Here is a 19,128-nt window from a genome sequence, read left to right on the forward strand (position 1 = left end):
TGGTGATGGAAGCAGATATGATAGTGGCGTTTAAGAGGCATTTGGACAGGCACGTGAACATGCAGGGAATGAAGGGATATGGATCATATGCAGGCAGGTTGGTTTAGTTTAATTTGGCATCATGGTTGGCCACAGACATTGTGGGCCGAAGGGACTGTTTCTGTGCTGTACTTTTCTATATTCTATGTCCTAACCTCTATTGCCAGGTGTACCTTCAAATGTGTAGACTTTAAACTCTGGAATTTCCTTAGTTAAACCTCTTGTTGCTTCTCTAACATGCTCCCTAAAATCTATCATTCCGAAGAAACCCAGCTCCCAGTTCAGTCCTCATTCAGCTGGCCAGCTAGGATCAGGCAAAACTGACTTAAAACTCGATGAAATTTGATCAGTAGTGACCTCTGGGAGGCTGATCTGCGACCTTCTGTGTGGAAGACAAGTGCTTGTCCACTTAAGATTGCAAGTTATTCAATTTCATCAATTAATTTTGATTATGCTATTGATTTCGATAAATCAAAACAGTTCCAAACTAGTTTTTTTAAAAAAAGGTAATTTCTTGTCACTGTTAAGAAGTGGGGGAGGGGACAATATTCTCAGTTATTGGCTGTAGCAGTAAAACCGAACAGTTCTTATTTTACTTGACATTTGGCATCCTTTCTACTTAGAATTCTGCATTGTGAAGATAACGCTCCTGTTTGTTTTTCGCAGTGCTATGTCTTACTGTCAAATATATGTCACTTGCAGGAGAAGTGTTAAATATACTGTGTAGTTAAATTTATGTTTATTTAATTAAGGAATCTATTCTGCTCATTTGGAACCCAGCTATCCTCTTGATAAGGCAGGAGACCAGAGAATTGCTGGTCATTTTAATTAATTCTAAAATAGTGAACGCATAACTTATAATAAAACTGTATTATAATAAAACTGTAATTTGCAATCATAAGCTGCTGTAAGATTAATAGCAAGTTAATGTTAGGCAAAATGTCCTAATAAATGGGAGTGCTGTGGTATATCTACTTCAAACATCTTCTTCCTAAAGTTATCTTAATTGCTTTTTAGTCAACTGGCACTATTTAGCTTATGTTGTTCTCAGCTTTGGAAGATCTGTACAAATGGGTTCTAATTATAGCGTGGCGGATTATTGCCAGATTTAATATTCCCGAAAGGTCTAACTAATGGAGTGCACAACCCAGCATTGCCCTGAGCCTTACATTCCAAGTTTTGATCACAATCTGTATGAAACTAGTCTCAGCAAGGAGGGTGGTAGGAAAACAACAACTGGTTTCAACCCTCCTATGTAAAAATGGTGAAGACGAAAAGGTTATTCTAGTGGCCTTTTCTGGGAAGTATGCAAGTGTTGGTGTAAAGTTAGCAGAGAAATAGATTTACAAGCAATGTCTCCAATGGTTGAATTGTCTAAGCTAATGAGTGTAGAATGACTAATAGAAGCAACTCATGCCAAACTGTTTCTTTGAAGTAACAGAATATCGAAGAGAGAAATCTGTCTGATGTGATATAAAAAGTATTTGTTAAGGTGCCATATATAACAAGACTGAAGCGCATAGAATAAAAGGGATTGGTTAGAAAACTGGCTAAGTAACAGGAAGCAAAGTAATAAGGAAAAGTAATTTTTCCAGTTGAAAGGAAGTATAGAGTCAAGTTTCCCAGGGGTTAGTAATAGGAACACTGCATTTGTCTAACAAATTTTAATGACTTAGAATTAGAAGCACAGGGCACAATTTCCAAGAATGCAGATGACATAAAATCTGGAAATGAAATGAACCGCGAGGAGGATGGTATTTGACTTCAAAGAGATTGAGACAGGTTCATGGCTTGGGTGCACAGGTGGCAGATCAAGTGCAGTGCTGAGAAATATGCAGTGTTACAATTTGGTAGGAAAATTGGGAAGATACAATAAAAAAAGGGTACAAGAACAGAAAGATCTGGGGCTATATGTACATAGCCCATTAAAAGTTACAGGAAGGTTGAAAATGTGGTTAAGATAGCACACAGCTCTTCAAAAGCAAGGAAGTCATAATGAATCCTTATAAAATATTGGTTCAACCAAACTTTGGTATATTGTGTCCAATTCTAGGTGTGAAGTTTCTAGATAGGTGCAGAAGAGGTTTTGAAAAGTATTTCAAGGACGAAGGACATCAGTTGTGTGGTAGGAAGCTAGTGTTGTACTCCTTGGAACAGAGAAAATTGTAAAGGGATCTGATATTTAAAATCAAGGAGGTTATAGACAGAGTGATAGAGAGAAACTGATCCCACTGTAGGAAGAATCAAGAACCAGTAGAACATAGAATGAAGGTGATTGGTAAAAGAACCAAATTATAACATTGTGACGACATGGGTCATGAAAGCAGTGTCAGGGATAGAAGTGTTGGCAGATTCCATTGTAATGTTCAAAATGGATCTGTGCAAGTATCTGAAAGAAGGACATTTGGAAGGGAAAGGGCAGGGGAGTGTGACTAGTTAGATTGTTTGGATTTTTATTCAATGGAACTGATATGGATTCAATTTGATGATTGACCTCTTTCCATTCTGTAACCATTATGTGATTCTGTGATTTAGTGATACTTAAGCAAGAGCGATTGTGAGTTCCCACAATCTATGGAGTTATATTGTAGCAGGAATCACAGGGAAGAAGTGGGAAAGTGCAGCTTCAACCAGAACAAGCATAGCATTAACAGCTGTAGCCACACCTAAATCAGGCAAACTTAACCCAAAACTGACATACAGAGCTTATGGTTTGGGACTAGTTTCATCTTGTGATTCTTTATTGGCTTTATTTCCAGCACAGCTCCTGAACTCCCTCCCTAGTTGTATTCCTGGTTCCTGTCCCACATAGCATTGCCTAATTCACCCTCTCCTGTTAGTTCTTTGGAAATACTTGGAAGGTTGGGAAACATCACTGCAATAGCTAAAGCTAGAAAGAGTGCCAGGTTGATCAAAGGGAGAGATTGGACTGAAATAAGGAGAGTGCACCTATGAAGGGGGCAGTGGTGTTAGAGTGAGGGAGGAACAGATGGGTATGAAGGAAAGTGTCACAATGAAATTGGGGCTGTGTGGCAATCAGACTGTCAAAATGATCTGTGCAGTAAAGGAGAATGCTAGAATGAAATGGGCGAGGGAGGAAGAAGATAGATGCCATTAATTGGTGCTGGAGAATAATGAATGCCAGGAAGACATGGGCTTTAGGGAGAATAAGAGGGGGTAAATATGGGAAAGGGGCATGAAATGATGGGATGAGATGGAAAGGGATTGTTAGCTGTAAATGAAGAAGTCCATGTCTACACGCAGCAAGATCCAGATGATGTTTAGTCTTAGGTTGACAGGTACCAAGTAACATTTGCAATGCATAAGTGCCAGAAAATGACTATCTTCCTCAAGGGAGAGTCTAACCACCCACCCTTGAGATTCATTGGCATTTACAATCACCAAGTCTGTCACCATCAATTTCCAGGGAGTCAGCATTGACCAGAAGCTCAACTGGACCTGACGCATAAATATATTGCTTACAAGAGCAGATCATTTCCTGATATCTCAAAGTTTCTCCATCATCTACATAGCAAATGTTAGGCTTTCTGGTTCACTGATGCCTTTCAGGAAAGGAAACCTGTCATCCTCATCTGAACTGACATGTTCATGACTCCAATCCCAGTGATGTAATTAACTCTTAATTGCTCTCAGAGTTACTCAGTTAAGGACATTTAGGGTTGGGTTATAATAACTGGCTTTACAAATAATGAGCACATCCAGTGAATAAAAAGCCCTTTTAAACCAGGGAGCATTGAGGAGGGAAGTGAGGGAAATGTTGTTCGTGAGAAAGAAATGTCTCTGAACTTTGGAGCTGAGTGCAAGATTGGAGACAGAAAAATACTTCTGTGTCACTGTGACGGTCATACAACTATTTTTAAAAATAATTTAACAATTAGATCCTGCAACAGGGAAAGAGCACACAATAGCCTATAATTTCTCGGTTAGAAACATGTAAAGTTCCCCCACCTTTTGCTAAATTCTTCCCTTGTAGATATAATGAAAGATACCTACACCATGAACTGACCAGCTTGTGGCCTACTACCTATTGCAGTTTTGAATTATTTTGAGCTGTCTCTGCTCATTTTGAAGCTGTCAGTGAGTCTCCCAGGTTTGCACATGGTAGGCAGCAATGTACTTTAGAGAGTTGTCCTTGCTGTGGAGTTCTGAATACTGCACACTTGGTGCACAGCATCTTATTATCACTGCTGGTGGGTTAACCATGCCAGTCTTATGAGAATCTCAGGTTCAACTGGACAGATCTGGGATCTTGCCACCTTCAATAAAACTTAAAAATATCTGGGGACTGAAATGAGAAAAATACTGACTTTATTCTTTAAAAAAAGATATTAATGTTTCCCTGAATATCTGTCAGACAGTACTTATCTAAGCAGAATATTTTACCAAAGTATAAATATTGCCTAATTTATAACTAAATAGTTTTACCAGAAACATTGTCCTCAGGTTGAAATATTTACTTTTCTTGCTTCTGCTACCCTTCATTTCCTTCCTTAGTTTGTGTATCAGCCAAGTTCTTCTTTTAATTCTTCATTACCATTTCTATACTTCGAGTCATTGAGTGGTATAACATAGAACCGGGTCCTTGAGCCCACTATGTCCACACCAACCTTTTTGCTCTTCTACACTAATCCCATTTGCCCACATTAGGAGTGCTCCTTCTACGTCTTGCCTACTTAAGTGTTTGTCCAAGTGCATAAGGTGCTGTTCTCACATTCAGGCTATTGCAACAATACCTGATTCAGCACCTTTGCCTGTGCTTAGAGGGTCGCACTTGTGTATCAGAGTCAGGATGCTGTGGGTTCCAGAGATTAAAACGTGAAATTTTGATTGACACTCCAGTGTTGCACTAAGAGTAGCGGTCACTCAGAAGATAACTTAAACCAAAACCCTTTTCACACTTATGAAGTGGTGGGGCGCAGAGCAGGATGGCTGAAGTGGTGAGGGGACATAAAAGATTTAGTGGCTTCATTTTGAAGAAGATCAGGAGTTCTCTATGTTCACACAGATGAGGGTTTCTTTGTCCTCAAAGAATATTGCAGATTATTTGATCACAAATGCATTGCTGTTCATTGGACCTTGACATGAACCAACTGGTTGCTGTAAATTACAACAGCAATTACTTAAAAATTACTTAATTTCTGTAAAGTATGTTGGGATATTCTGAGGTGATGTAAGGTGCTACATAAATGTACAAATATTTTTTTAATTGACCCTGTGGCCAGTTGGTTTTAACATGACAAAATTCAACTTCTTCCTATATTTTATTTCACCTGTAAATTTGGACTTTAGCCTTTCTGGGCGTTCACCACAGATATGACTGTTCCAATGGTACCCTGAGTGGTCTTCGTCTTTCTGCTGCTGACTTGTTGCCACAGGGAAAGATTGAGGTGATTAGTACAGATGCATTGAAGAGGAAGGTGGTCAAGCAAATGCGGGAATGGGAATAGAGCGTTATGTTGATAGATTTAGATGAGGAAAAGTGGGAGGAGTTTTGAGTAGAGTATAAATGCTGGCATAGATTGGTTGGGCTGAATTGGTTGTTTCTGTACTGTATATTCTATGTAATCCTATTTAATCACATGTCTATAATCTTGAGATTATTAAAAATTTTATTACTTGTGTCCAAAATCATGCCAGCAATGGCAGATCTATATTGGCTCCACATTGCCCTAAATTTAAAAATTCTTACCCACTACAAAAATTACCCATGGCCACAACCCTCTTTGTCTGCAAACTAATTCAGTTTTGCAACTTTTGACATATCACTCCTCCGATTCCAACCTCTCAATAATGTCCAAAACTAATTTCGCCACCATTGCGGACCAAGGCTTCAGTTACCAAGGCCCTGAGTCCTAGAATTCCTTCCTGAAACCTTTCCCTCTCTCTATCTTACCTTCCTCCTTTAAGATGCTCCTTGAACTTTGTCTCTTGACCAAGTTTTAAGTTATCTCCCTAACATCTCTTTATGTGGCATATCGTCAAATTTTGTTTGGAACCAACCCACATGAGGTGCTTTTGGATGTTTCATGAAGTTGAAGGTACCAAACTAATACAAGTTATTGTTGTTGGATGTAAAGGTTTCAGATTTTGGAATATTTTGACATCTATTATTTACTTCTGTGACTATGTTACCACTAAGTTATTTACAACAGGAATGACGTATGGAATAATAAATAATTTCTCCATGTATGTTGATTCTCAGGAATATTTTTTCTCATGTGTCTCTACAGAATGATGATTTAAAATTGTGTGATGTTAAGAGGTAAATTTCACTGAGTTAAGTCAGTGAGGGAAAAAAAGCATCTTTCAAGTGTGAATTATAGAGCTAACATCAAAAATGTCCTAAAGTTTGAATTGCGACTTCAGTCTTTTCTTTACAAAAATAGGCTGAATTGATGTTTTTGTACCTCACATGAAGCATTACCACTTATTTAAAACTACACTCCAAACAGGCTTTCACTCAAAAGGAATAGAAGAATATATTAATGGGGTGGGATGAAATATGATGGCTGGGGACTCATGTGGAGCATAAACACTGACATCGACCCGTTGGGATAAATGGCTTTTTTTTTGCTGTAAACAGTATGTACCTCTGGATGCGAGTCTTTAAAATGCCCTATTTTTTGACAAGCCGTTATATTAACGCAAGCTCAATCAGGAGAGTTGAGTGGAGATTTTTTTTGGCAAAAACCCTTATTTGCCCAGCCTCCAGTTGATGTAATAATACATAATCAATATACAATTTAAAACATTTCTTCTTTCTGTTCAGAATCAATAATAAAAAACACCAGAAAGAACTTTCTTTTAGTAATTAAGGTAAGAGCTGAAGCTTTTAAGAATCAGCAGTAAAAAAAGACGGCATATCATTTTTAAATGGACTGGCTTTAAATTTTAAGTTGCATTGTGGTTTAATGAGGATTGCCATGGAAAACAAAGTTAAACAATACCCTGGCAGATGGCATCACAATGTCACTTTCAATGTTTTTTTTCTCTTCCTGTAGTCTGAAGGACAGAATGCTTTGATATTGGAAACAGGGGAATAGATGTGAATTTCACCCTACCCAAGTACACATTCCAAAATCAGAATCCTTTATCAGCGATAGAAATAGATTGAGTATTTTCGGGACTCTATGATTCTTCCGAAGGGACATGGTAAATGGAATTAGGAGCACAAACGTAGGGAACTGGATCACATACCCCAATGTTTCCAGAATCAGAAAGAAATGAACACGAGTGTAAAAACATGCAAAGAAACGTTATGTGTGAATGTATATGCATGTATCTACTGAGACATGAAAACAAGTAAAACTGCAGATGCTGGAATCTGAAACAAAAACAGAAACGCTGGAAGAACTCAGCCAGTCAAGCAGTTGGGTCAGCAACCCTTCCTCAGAACTGGGGGAAGAGTGGAGGGGCATCAGTTTTCAAAGCAGAGCTGGGGGGAGGAGTGAGGTGTAAGACAATAGAGTGTATGGAGATAGGTTAAGACAGATCAAGTGATAAGGAGCATGGGGCATGAGTACTGACTGTTAGTTGATTGAGACAAACTTGGAAACTGCATGCAAAGATACACGGAAACTAAAACAATACATACAATATGAAGTAAAATCCTGATTATAGACAGTATAAACATAAGCAAAAATAACTAGAGAAGAAAGTGGAAAAACATGAATATGAACTTACACAAATATGGATACAAACTCAGGCAGCAAATATACCCATAATGATACGTGAATATGAAAAGACATGCATATCTATTAATAGATGCAAGCAAACACTCTGACAATAAATGCTAGATTTCATATTACAGCTTTAATGAAGAAAATATCCCAAGTTGCTTCGTAGAGGTAGGGCTAGGAGAATATTCAAAGGGGAAACGTTAGATTTGATGACTAAAAGCTAGGTTGAAAAGACTAATCTTGTGAAAGCTCCGTTTGAGAGAAGGAACCAGAGAGATGAAGGGGAGAGAATCTGCAGAGAATAGGGATGAGGTGATTGAGGGACCTGCCACAAATGGTGGAACTGCATAAGAGTCTAGCCAGCAAGTCTGAAGTTGTAAGAAGTGATAAATGATCATGGGGATGAAAGAACAGGGGTAAGTCATTTAAACCCTCAAACCTGTTTTGCCAATCTATTAGATTGTGGCAATTAAATACACCTTCCCTTGGAGAAAGCTGTGAGAAGTTATGGAGTTGTCACTCACCACTACAGGGTCCTGCCTGCTATTTTAGCAGCTCCCTTGTGAGTGACTCTCTTTATTTCATTCATTCACTCCATTCTCTCAGCCCCTTGGTAATTTCCATCAGTCTACTCTTTACATCAGAGCAGCTTCTTGATCTCTGCTTCCTGAGCCTATGTTGTGGCCTGTGATAGGAAACTGCTGAATGCTGATGACTATGGAGTTTAGGACGGAGGCAGGCCAGGAGGTAATGGTGGTGGGGGAAAGGCAATGGTTGGTGTCTCACCCCATCTTGCTTCCAGTGGTGTCCAACAATTTGGGGATTAAGTTGGAAGAAATAATTGTTGAGAGGGAAGATGTAAACAATGAAGTAGAGGAGAGCCGTTTAAGAGATTTTTTAAAAAAAGGCATTAGGAAAGAAGAATGTTACAATGGCCCACCTGATTTAAGTGACTCTAACAGTACGGGTAGAGTAGCTGTTAGTGTAACGCTATTACAGCGTTCAATTCTGGCCACTGTCTGTAAGGAATTTGTATGTTCTCCCTGTGTCTGCGTGGGTTTCCTCCGGGTGCTCCAGTTTCCTTCCACGTTCCAAAGACGTACGGGTTAGGAAGTTGTGGGCATGCCATGTTGGTGCCGGAAGCGTGGCGACACTTGCGGGCTGCCCCCAGAAAGAACATTCTACACAAAAGATTCACTTCACTGTGTGTTTCGATGTACATGTGACTGATAAAGATATCTTATCTTACAATATGAGGAAGCTTAAAGTGATGCTCAGAGGGAGAGCTAACACATTTCTGAAATAGGATTTATCACATTAATTCTGAAGCAAATGTGCATTTATGTCATAACACAGAAGGAGGCCATTCAGCCCACAAGGTCCATGCTGCTTTCAGAAGAGAAATCCCATCATCCTATCCCTCTCTTACTTCCCTTCAACTTATTCTCTCACTCATGCTCTTCAACGCTCCTTTGATTCTTTTGTCACTAAGGTTAATTTACAACAGCCATTTAACCTACCAGCACCTCGTTGGGAAATGGGAGGCCACTGGAGTACAGGGAGAAGGTGCCAGCTCCACACTGACAGCACCAAAGGTCAGGATTGAACCCAGGTGAGGCAGCAGCACCAAGTGCTTGGCTTAATTTCAATGATTTAATCTTTGTTTCTCTTAAATTGAATTTATCAGTGAAGGCATATGACAAAATGTTCCACTACAATCTTCTCTGCCTCTCAAGGACTGTCTTCCTCTGAACAGAAATAAGGATACAACAAAAAAACCTAGTAACAAACAGAGAGCCACCTTGCCCATAACTTGAAATGCCACTATTCTTCCCTATAGCTTCATTTATATTTTGAAAATTGGGAAGGAGATAATTGAACAGAAGGAAGCCATCTCTTACTGTAGAAGATCTCTACATCTCAGCTGCATACGCCAAGGACATCCCTCACTCTATCCCAATTTAACCAGCACAATCCTCCAAGGCACTGATAATTCTGTACACATATTCTTAAGGACTATAATCTCCTGCTTAGATTATACAGGAGCCAGCCTTGATTTCTGTGCAAATGCTATGGAGTTTTAATTCCTGATCAGAATCCTCATATATTTAGAAGAATTATCATTGATCTCTGCATCTCCCTTCACTATGGTTCTCACACTATGGAGAATCTTTTTATCTCGGTGCTGAAAGAGCACATTGATGGCCATATGCCTGTGGTGCCCGCACAACAACACAAGGAAGTAGGAAGAGGAGTAGGCCGCTTGCCCCCTTAAGCCTTCCCCACCATTCAATATGATCATGGCTGATTTACCCCAGCCCTCAACGCCTCCTCAGTGCCAGATCGTCATAGATCCCAATCCCCTGAGCATTCAAAAATCTATCTACCTCTACTTTAAATACTTCTAATGAACTAGCCTCCACAACTCTCTGGTGAAGAAGAATTCACTACCCTCTGTCAAAAGACCTAGGGTTGGCAACCATGATTGCACAAAAGCAAACTTAACCCATCGTCAATATTTCTGTGGCTTATAAATGCAAAAGAAAATAATTATATGTATTTATTTTAATATCTCAGTGTACTTGCCTCCCTGTTTCTCTCAGAAGTGGACTGAAAATCAAACTTCACTTCCTGGACATTCCAGGAAGATCTCAACAGCTTCCAGTTTCTTCAGTGTTGAAGTTTTTTGTGGTTCGACAGCACCAGACACCTGACGAAAGGCAATACTTGTCTGGTATTTGTTATAACAGTTGTGAACATTCATTGTTACTTTAAGGCAGTCACTCCTTTAATGTCTGAGTCATGTGACCAATAGCTCTCTGGGCTGCCGCAAGTGTGAACAGTCTGCGGAGAGCCACTTAATAAAGCACACACAATCTCTCTTGTGTGTGCCAGTTCGTACACACTGCAATGGACTTCATTAGAGCTCACTGATGCCTTTGGTGGGGGAGGGATCTGAGAATGGCTCACTGTAGGTTCTGTTGTATGCTTTTCTAAAACCCTGGGTGAGAATGTAGGTGGTATGATTAGTATGACATCAAAATGGTGGTATAGTGGACAGTGAAGAAGGTTGTCTGAGGTTACAACAGAATCCAGATCAACTGGGAAAGTGGGCAAGGGAAGGGCAGATGGAATTTAACTCAGATATGTGCAAAGTGATGCATTTTGGGAAGTTAAACCAGGGCAGGATATACACAGTGAACAGCAGGGCCCTGGGGAGTGTTGTTAAACAGAGAGACCTTGGGCTACACATAATTGTAGCAGTTAGCGTAATGCTGTTACAGCACCTGCAACCCAGGTTCAATTCTGGCCACTGTCTGTAAGGAGTTTGTATGTTCTTCCTGTGACTGTGTGGGTTTCCTCTGGGTGCTCTGGTTTCCTCCCACACTCCAAAGACATACGGGTTAGGAAGTTACGGACATGCTATGTTGGCGCTGGAAGCATGGCGACACTTGACGGCTGCCGCCAGTACATTCTACGCAAAGATGCATCTCACTGTGTGTTTCGATGTATGTGTGACTAATAAAGATATCTTATCTTATAGTTCCCTGAAAGTGGCAACACAGGTAGATAGAGTGGTGAGTAAGGCATACGGCATGCTTGCCTTCATTGCCCAAGGCATTGAGAATATGCGTCAGGACGTAATGTTATAGACATTGGTTAGAGCGCATGGGGTATTGTGTGCAATCTGGTTGCCATGCTGTTGGAAGGATGTGATTAAGCTAGAGAGAGTGCAGAAAAGATTCACAAGGCTGTTGCCTGGACTGGAGGGCTTGAGTTATCAGGAGAAATTAGATAGGCTGTGTCTGTTTTCCCTGGAACGAAGGAAGCTGAGAGGTGACACGATCGAGGTATATAAAATTCCTAGGAATGAACATCACCAATAGCCTGTCCTGATCCAACCACGTAGATGCCACGGCTAAGAAAACTCACCAGCGCCTCTACTTCCTCAGGAGGATAACAAAATTTGGCATGTCCCCTTTGACACTCACCAATTTTTATCGATGCACCATAGAAAGCATCCTATGTGGATGAATCACGGCTTGGTATGGCAACTGTTCTGCCCAGGACTGCAAGAAACTGCAGAGAGTTGTGGACACAGCTCAGCTCAGCACATCATGGAAACCAGCCTTCCCTCCATGGACTCTGTCTACACTTCTCACTGCCTCGAATAAAGCAGCCAGCATAATCAAAGACCCCACCCTGGACATTTTCCCTTCTCCTCTCCCCCATCAGGCAGAAGATACAAAAGCCTGAAAGCATGTACCACCAGGCTCAAGGACACCTTCTGTCCCACTGTTATAAGACTATTGAACAGTTCCCTAATATGATGAGATTGACTCTTGACCTACCAATCTACCTCGTTATGACTTTTCACTTTATTGTCTACCTGCACTGCACTTTCTCTGTAGCTGTTGCACTTTACTCTGCATTCTGTATCGTTTTACCTTGTACTACTTCAATGCACTGTGTAATGAATTGATCTGTATGAATGGTATGCAAGACAAGTTTTTCACTGTAGTTGGCACAAGTGACAATAAAAAACCAATTCCAACTGCAGTTATGAGAGGCATAGATAGGCCAGATAGCCAATGTCTGTTTCCCCTGGCAGGGGTGTCTAAAACTAGAGAGCATGGGTTTAAGGTGAGAGTGAGGAGGTATAAAGGTCATCTGAGGAGTAAATTTAAGAATAGTTGGTATCTGAATAAGCTGCCAGAGAAAGTGGTGGAGGCAGGAACAGTATCAGCATTTAAGAGGCATTTGCACAGGTACTTGAATGAGCAAGATACAGAGGGATATGAAATCCATGCAGGCAAATGGGATTGGTATAGATGGTCAGCATAGACATGATGGGCCAAAGACCCCGTCTCTATGCTCTACAACTCTATGACTTTATTTAAAGCCAGAGGTTATCAATTGCTTTAGGAATGAAGGCTCCCATTTGCCTTTTCAGTATGTCGGGAAACATTCCATTTATTCTTCAACCCAATGAAGGCCCCTAACATGTAGATATTTAATACTCCAGTGATTATTTCCTGGCTTATTCCTGGATTATTCCACAATTTCCCTGGAGGAAATGCATCTCTAGGATAAGACAACAGAACCTAAACTGACAGTTCAGAGGAGTATAATGAAGGGGCTACCTTTATTAAACTGGCACTTTTTTAAGCAGATAAAAAATACTCCAAGATATTATTGAAAGGGAACAGAGTTCTCCTAGAAGAAAAACACTCTGAACTCTGCAGGCCAAGCAGCATCCGTGGAGAAAAGTAGGCGGTCAATGTTTCAGGTCAGGACCCTTCTTCAGGACTCAACAGAGTTCTCCTGATGTCCTGGTCAACAATCTTCCTTTAATCAACATTATATTTGAAAAGTAATTAATTGAGTGTGATGCACTTCGAAGAGAGCTAATGCCCTGTATCTGTGAAATCTTTCTTGTCAAGAATGAAGTATCCTTAACTGTAGATGTTTGAATATAATTGCTATTAAGCTGAGCAATGTGCCCTAGCATCAGCTAACATTTTCGTTGGACACAAGGAAACCTACATTTGGCAGTTTGTCAATATAATAAAGTCTCTTATCGTATTGATATTCTGCCACTAGATGACTTCATCAGCTTTGACCAATACTAAATTCCTGCAGAGCAAGCATAAAACTACTAGGGTAGGATAGCTTGACCGCCATATCATACTTCTCTATTTCATTCCAATGTTGTCCTTCTAAGAAATGGAAACAGAAATAGATTTAAAGCTTGAGAATTTTAGATATAATATTGACTGACAATGCCAAGCGTGTGCACCACTGTCATGGCAATGGTTGTTAATTATATTTTTCCTCTTGTAATAATGCCCCACTCTGTCTTCAGTTTTCACAAAAGACTTCCAACTTGCTGGATCACTTTTTGAAAGTTATCATTGACAATGACAACGCCAAAGAGCAGCAATAACATCAACAGCAAAATGATACATTTCTGTAGTGCCTTTAACATAGCAATATCTCCAATGGAATTTATGATAATAAAACATAATTATCCTCTTTAACGACAATCACTTAATTCCTATACTATATTGCTACATAATATTCCCGGCAGCTTATCTATTTCTATTTATACCAATATATTTATGTTTTAAAACAGAGACCATTTAGAAGGTTGAAATGTTTGCTGTTTCGAATGTAAATATTGTGCCAGGCAGGAAAAATGCTTTAACAATAACTTTCTCCTGATTGAGGTGAGCGGAATCCTAGAGTGATATCTGATGATGTCTGCAGATAAAGTGACTAATTAAAAATACTTGCAACATTGGGATTGCTTTTTGCTGGTTCTTTGCTGATAATTATTGTTAACGCATGATTTTGCAAAATGGGCATAATCTGTGTATTGTAAATCATTTCCAAACTATTACATTCTCAGGTTCAGAGCTCTTGTTAGCCTTTTCTAAAACCATAGTAATAATACTTTCATCATTTCCATCCTCTCATTTTTGATCTGCCTTTACCACATGCAATTAAGTGGTTTAAGAATAGTTCCTAAATCTCCATCAGTGAAACAAAATCTGTTCTGAAATTTTCCACAAGATGGTGCTAGAGACATAAATTGACTCAGCTAATTTCCCCTCTGGTGGGGAAATGATTGAAAGTATGATTGCAATTGCCTATATATAGTGAGGGGGCTTGCTGCTGCTTCACATTCTCATCACTTCATCATACAGTTCATTAATAGGCATTGCCCTTATCACAGACACTCCAACCATTAGCTGCCATTATCATCGATGCAAAAATGTCACTTTTCCATTAGCATAGTCGGTTCAACCTCACACTTCCAGTACACAGCCACTTTGACCTCATTATATAGTCAGTTCTGGCTAACACTGCCTTTAGCACAGTTCATCTAATTATAGATTCTCCAAACTCACATTGCTTTGAACACAAACATACAACTCTCATGCCGCAATTATGCAGATTCTCCAACCTCAGGTAGCTATTAATTCATTCACCTTAACCTTGCACTTCCAATACACAGGTGTTCAAATTAACATTTTTATTCCAAATATATTGCTAGTTTATGATGCTGTTTGAAAGATGGTTCAACCTGACACAATCATTACTAAAAAGGAAGAAAGCCTAATTGCATGCTGCCAATACAAATGTATTCCACACTCATACAAGAAGATAATAAATAGGAGCAAGAGTAGGCCATATGAACCCTTGAGCCTGCTCCTCCATTCAATAAGATCATGGCTGATCTTTAACTTCAATCCCACTTACCCTGCTGATTATTCCCTTGTTGCCCACAAATCTATTGATCTCAGACTTGAATATTTTCAATGATGGAACGTCCAAAGCACTCTGGAATAGAAAATTCCTAAAAGCCTTCTGAGTAGGGAAACTCCTCTTCATCTCAGTCTTAAATGTCAGACCTCTTATTCCTGAGACTATGACCCATAACTGGACACTCTCCGCCCACAGGTTGCAGTGCTGCAAAGAAGTATCAATCTGAAACTTCCATAAAGTGGAAAATGCAGGACATTCCTGAATGACTGGCAATCTTACATCCACATCTGTGAAATGTGAACTAGCAGATATCACTGAATATAAATCAAGAATGGGAACACGGGCTATTTTGAATCCTGTCTAGTCAACTAGTAATATATAACATGATGTCCCACTAGCAATCACCTTACTGGGAGAAAGGGTTAACGTCTGCAGTATTTGGTGAGTATACACCATATATATTATGTGGTATGACTTTTGACACATTGTTCCTGCAGAAAGTGTTGAATCTCTGGAATTCTGGAGGGATGCAGAGGCTAGAATTTGGGGTATTTAAAGAGGAGTTAGATAATTTTTTTGAAAAATCAGGGAATTGAGAACTATGGGCAACTGGCTCAAAAGAAGAGATGAGGGCTGGCGCAGATCAGCTGTGATCATATTGAATGGTGGAGAAGGCTTTGAGCGGCTGAGTGGCCTACTCCTGCTCATATATTCTTATGTTCTTTGTTATATCAGTTATCAGTTGACCATTGTTCACTTCAATAAACAATGTTTAGTTGAAAGGTCTGGCTTTGCTACTTGCCTTACTAAATAGCAATAAAGTAGAACCAAAAGATACTGGCAACAAAGATGGGATGTTGCTGTTTAAGGAAATAGCAAGGCAAGTGATTAAGTGAGAGCTAAAAAAGAACAGGATCCCCCAGACGGAGCAGTAATGATGGCAGGTGATGGACGCGGCGATATGTTGGTGAGTTGGAAAGTATGAGAAGCCACAGCTGTTTGCTCTGTACATGGAACATGTGGAGATGCTCCTGAGACCATATACTTGAGGTCCTTGGGGAGTGCACGGAACAGAGCAATGTGGCCCTAAGAGGGTGATACTTTAATTAGTACTTGGCTGGAGATATAGGACATGCCTGTGAGTCTATCATCACAATGAATCAGGGATGAGATCTCTCATAAAGATATTGTAATAGCTTTGATGGGATGTTTTAATTTTGCAGGTTACACATTTGGTGGGTGCAATTAGTGAACTGAAGGAACAGTCAATGGATTATGTGGTCAGGTTAAAGACATTGGTGAAGCAGTGCAACATCAGGATGTTTTTTAGATCAGGTGCTGCAGGATCAGTTGATGTGTGGGACAATGATGAGAGAATCCACATGGAGCTGTTGAAAAAGGAGGGCATGAAGTACACCCTCTGTCATATACAGTAAAGGGCATTCCAAAATGTGAGGTGGTTCATATACATGCACAAAAAAGGTTAGTAATTTCTTTCCTTTGTCCTAATTCCTTCATAACGTTGACCTATTTTGTTGTGTCATCTGTATGACTCCATTGAACATTTCACATTGAAGCAAAATGAGGAGGTAACAGCTAATGTGGAATAGGGAATTTTTCAACTGCAAGCTGTTGGAGATGATGTTCTGGTCACAGTCCTTTGAGATTGCCATGCTGCTGGAGCTGTGAGCCTCGCCAATGAGATGTGCTGATGAAACATTGAACATATAATGAGCCCACCCCATATGAGGATTAAATCTTGCATCTGCTGCGTAGAGAGCTCAGAATGACAATAGATGATGCCTGTTGCCATGACAAGAGGGGGTCTCATATACTGTGAGATTTTAATCAACAACATAAAAACCTGTGATTGAAATTGGGTGAATTTTAAGGGCTCCTTATTTTGATGCATTAATCTTTGTTTTATGATCACCATGTAGCATTGAAAATGTTTAATTTAAAATTTCACATATTAGGCATACAAAAACTACTGAGTATGGTTGCACTAGTAAAATAATCAATAATGTATTACAGCAATTTTTGACAATGAATGGCTTTAACAATGTGGATGAAAATGCATTAATTTGAACATAATAAATATTTCATTTAAAAAGAAATTTGAAATGCTGCCACATTTTTCTAGCTCATTTTTTCCTCTAGAAGGAAATGTTTCATCTAGAGGTTTACAAAAGTGACAGAAAAGCAGAAATTGCAAAGTCATTCTGTAGTGTAGACCTTGGTCCTTCCCCTTGGTTTTTTCACAATAAAATAGATGGTCTGTAACTCAGATAAATTGGAAAATAACAGACTCCTAAAGATATTTCATTTGTGAGCAAATTGAAGAAGAATCTAACATCATGCAGAATATATATTATTGCTAATATTTCTTTTTTTCTCCTTGATATATTGAAGAAGTCTTTCTCTTTGCTGAGGTAAAACACTACTCTTTAGTGAAGTATTTGATTGGTGTACTTAAACATCTTAACTAGTAAAAATGTTAACTCTGTTTCTTGATAAACAATCTTCCATCTTTTTCCTCCTGTCCTCCGCTTATGTGATGCTATGGGCCTGTGATACTGCTGCAAGTAAGTTTTTAATTGCACCTGTGCATACATGTATTTGTGCATATGACAATAAACTTGACTTTGACTTTGACTCGACTTTGACTTTGAATTTGCTCTTCCATTAGGATATCACTTCACAAGCACTTCTGGCCTCCCACTCATGTCAATTCTCTTGACATGCAAGGAACTTTTGGTGGAAGATTGGACTACAGAGCTGAGCCCAATCAAGTCCTTACCTAACCTTCATAGGTGCATTTTCCAGGAGTGACTGGAGCCCAGTTTGGGAGGCTGGATTCCTGCCTCACTTTTCCAAATTAATTTCCCAGTGTGCTGACAGAGCTCACTGTAGTGGTGCTGATGATACTCCAGCACAAGCCAGTGATTGAACCGAAAAGTTTTACAGGCTATGTGCTTTAGTTCAGCACTAAATAGAGCCTTCATTAGCTGAACCATCTTCTTTCTTGGAGAGAAAGAGGAAGTACTCTTGCATCGCAGGTAGATAGAGTTGTAAAGAGAGCTTTTGGCACATTGGCCATAAATCAGGGCACTGAGTGCAGGAGTTGGGATATTATGTTGAACTTGTATAAGACATCGGTGAGGCCAAATTTAGAGTATTGTTGCAGTTCTGGTCACCTACCTACAGGAAAGATATCAGTAAGCTTGAAAGAGTGCAGAGAAAATTTACACAGACGTTGCCAAGACTTGAGGACCTGAGTTACAGGGATAGGTTGAATAGGTTAGGACTTTATTCCCTTGAACGCAGGAGAATGATGGATACAAAGTTATGAGGGGTATAGATAGGGTGAATGCATGCAGGCTCTTTCCCCTCAGGTTGGGTGAGACTAGAACTAGAGGACATAGGCTTAGGGTGAAAGGTGAAATATTTAAGGGGAACCTGAGGGGGAACTACGTCACTCAGAGGGTGGTGCACGTGTGGAATGAGCCGCCAGTGGAAGTGGTGTATGCGGGTTCAATTGTAACATTTAAGAGAAGGTTGGATAGGTGCATGAATGAGGGAGGTTTGGAGGGCTATGGTCCAGGTGTAGGTAGATGGGACTAGGCAGAAAACCAGGCTGGCATGGACTAGATGAGCTGAAGGGCCTGCTTCTGTGCTGTCGTGCTCTATAACTCTATGACTATGACTACTAATAATGGCAAGAGTGGTGAAATAGAAATATTTGCCTTTCAAGAACATAAGATGTCCCAAAGTGCTTTACAACCAATTAAGTGCTATTTACTATCTTGTAAAATTTGAAGGAAATTTTAAGGTAAAATCAACCCTCTCTGCTGGAGGCAATGGCGAGATACTGGTACCTTCCTCAACAGAAGGAAATAGGTTATGCTGTGGAATGCCATGCCAGGCACTGTAGCATTTACTTCAATATATTAAGGTGACAATAGTACCTTCTGCTCTTTATTCAAACCAAATAACTTTAAATGAAAGCAGCACTTCTCTTCTTCCAATATGTGCTGAGTTATCCAATATCACCCTGGAAAGAATTGCACTGACATTAGCTGTTCTGACTAGTAGGTGAAAAGCTCAGGTCCTAATC

The sequence above is a fragment of the Pristis pectinata genome, chromosome 2 (genome assembly GCF_009764475.1).
Source record: "Pristis pectinata isolate sPriPec2 chromosome 2, sPriPec2.1.pri, whole genome shotgun sequence".
Classification (NCBI taxonomy): domain Eukaryota; kingdom Metazoa; phylum Chordata; class Chondrichthyes; order Rhinopristiformes; family Pristidae; genus Pristis; species Pristis pectinata.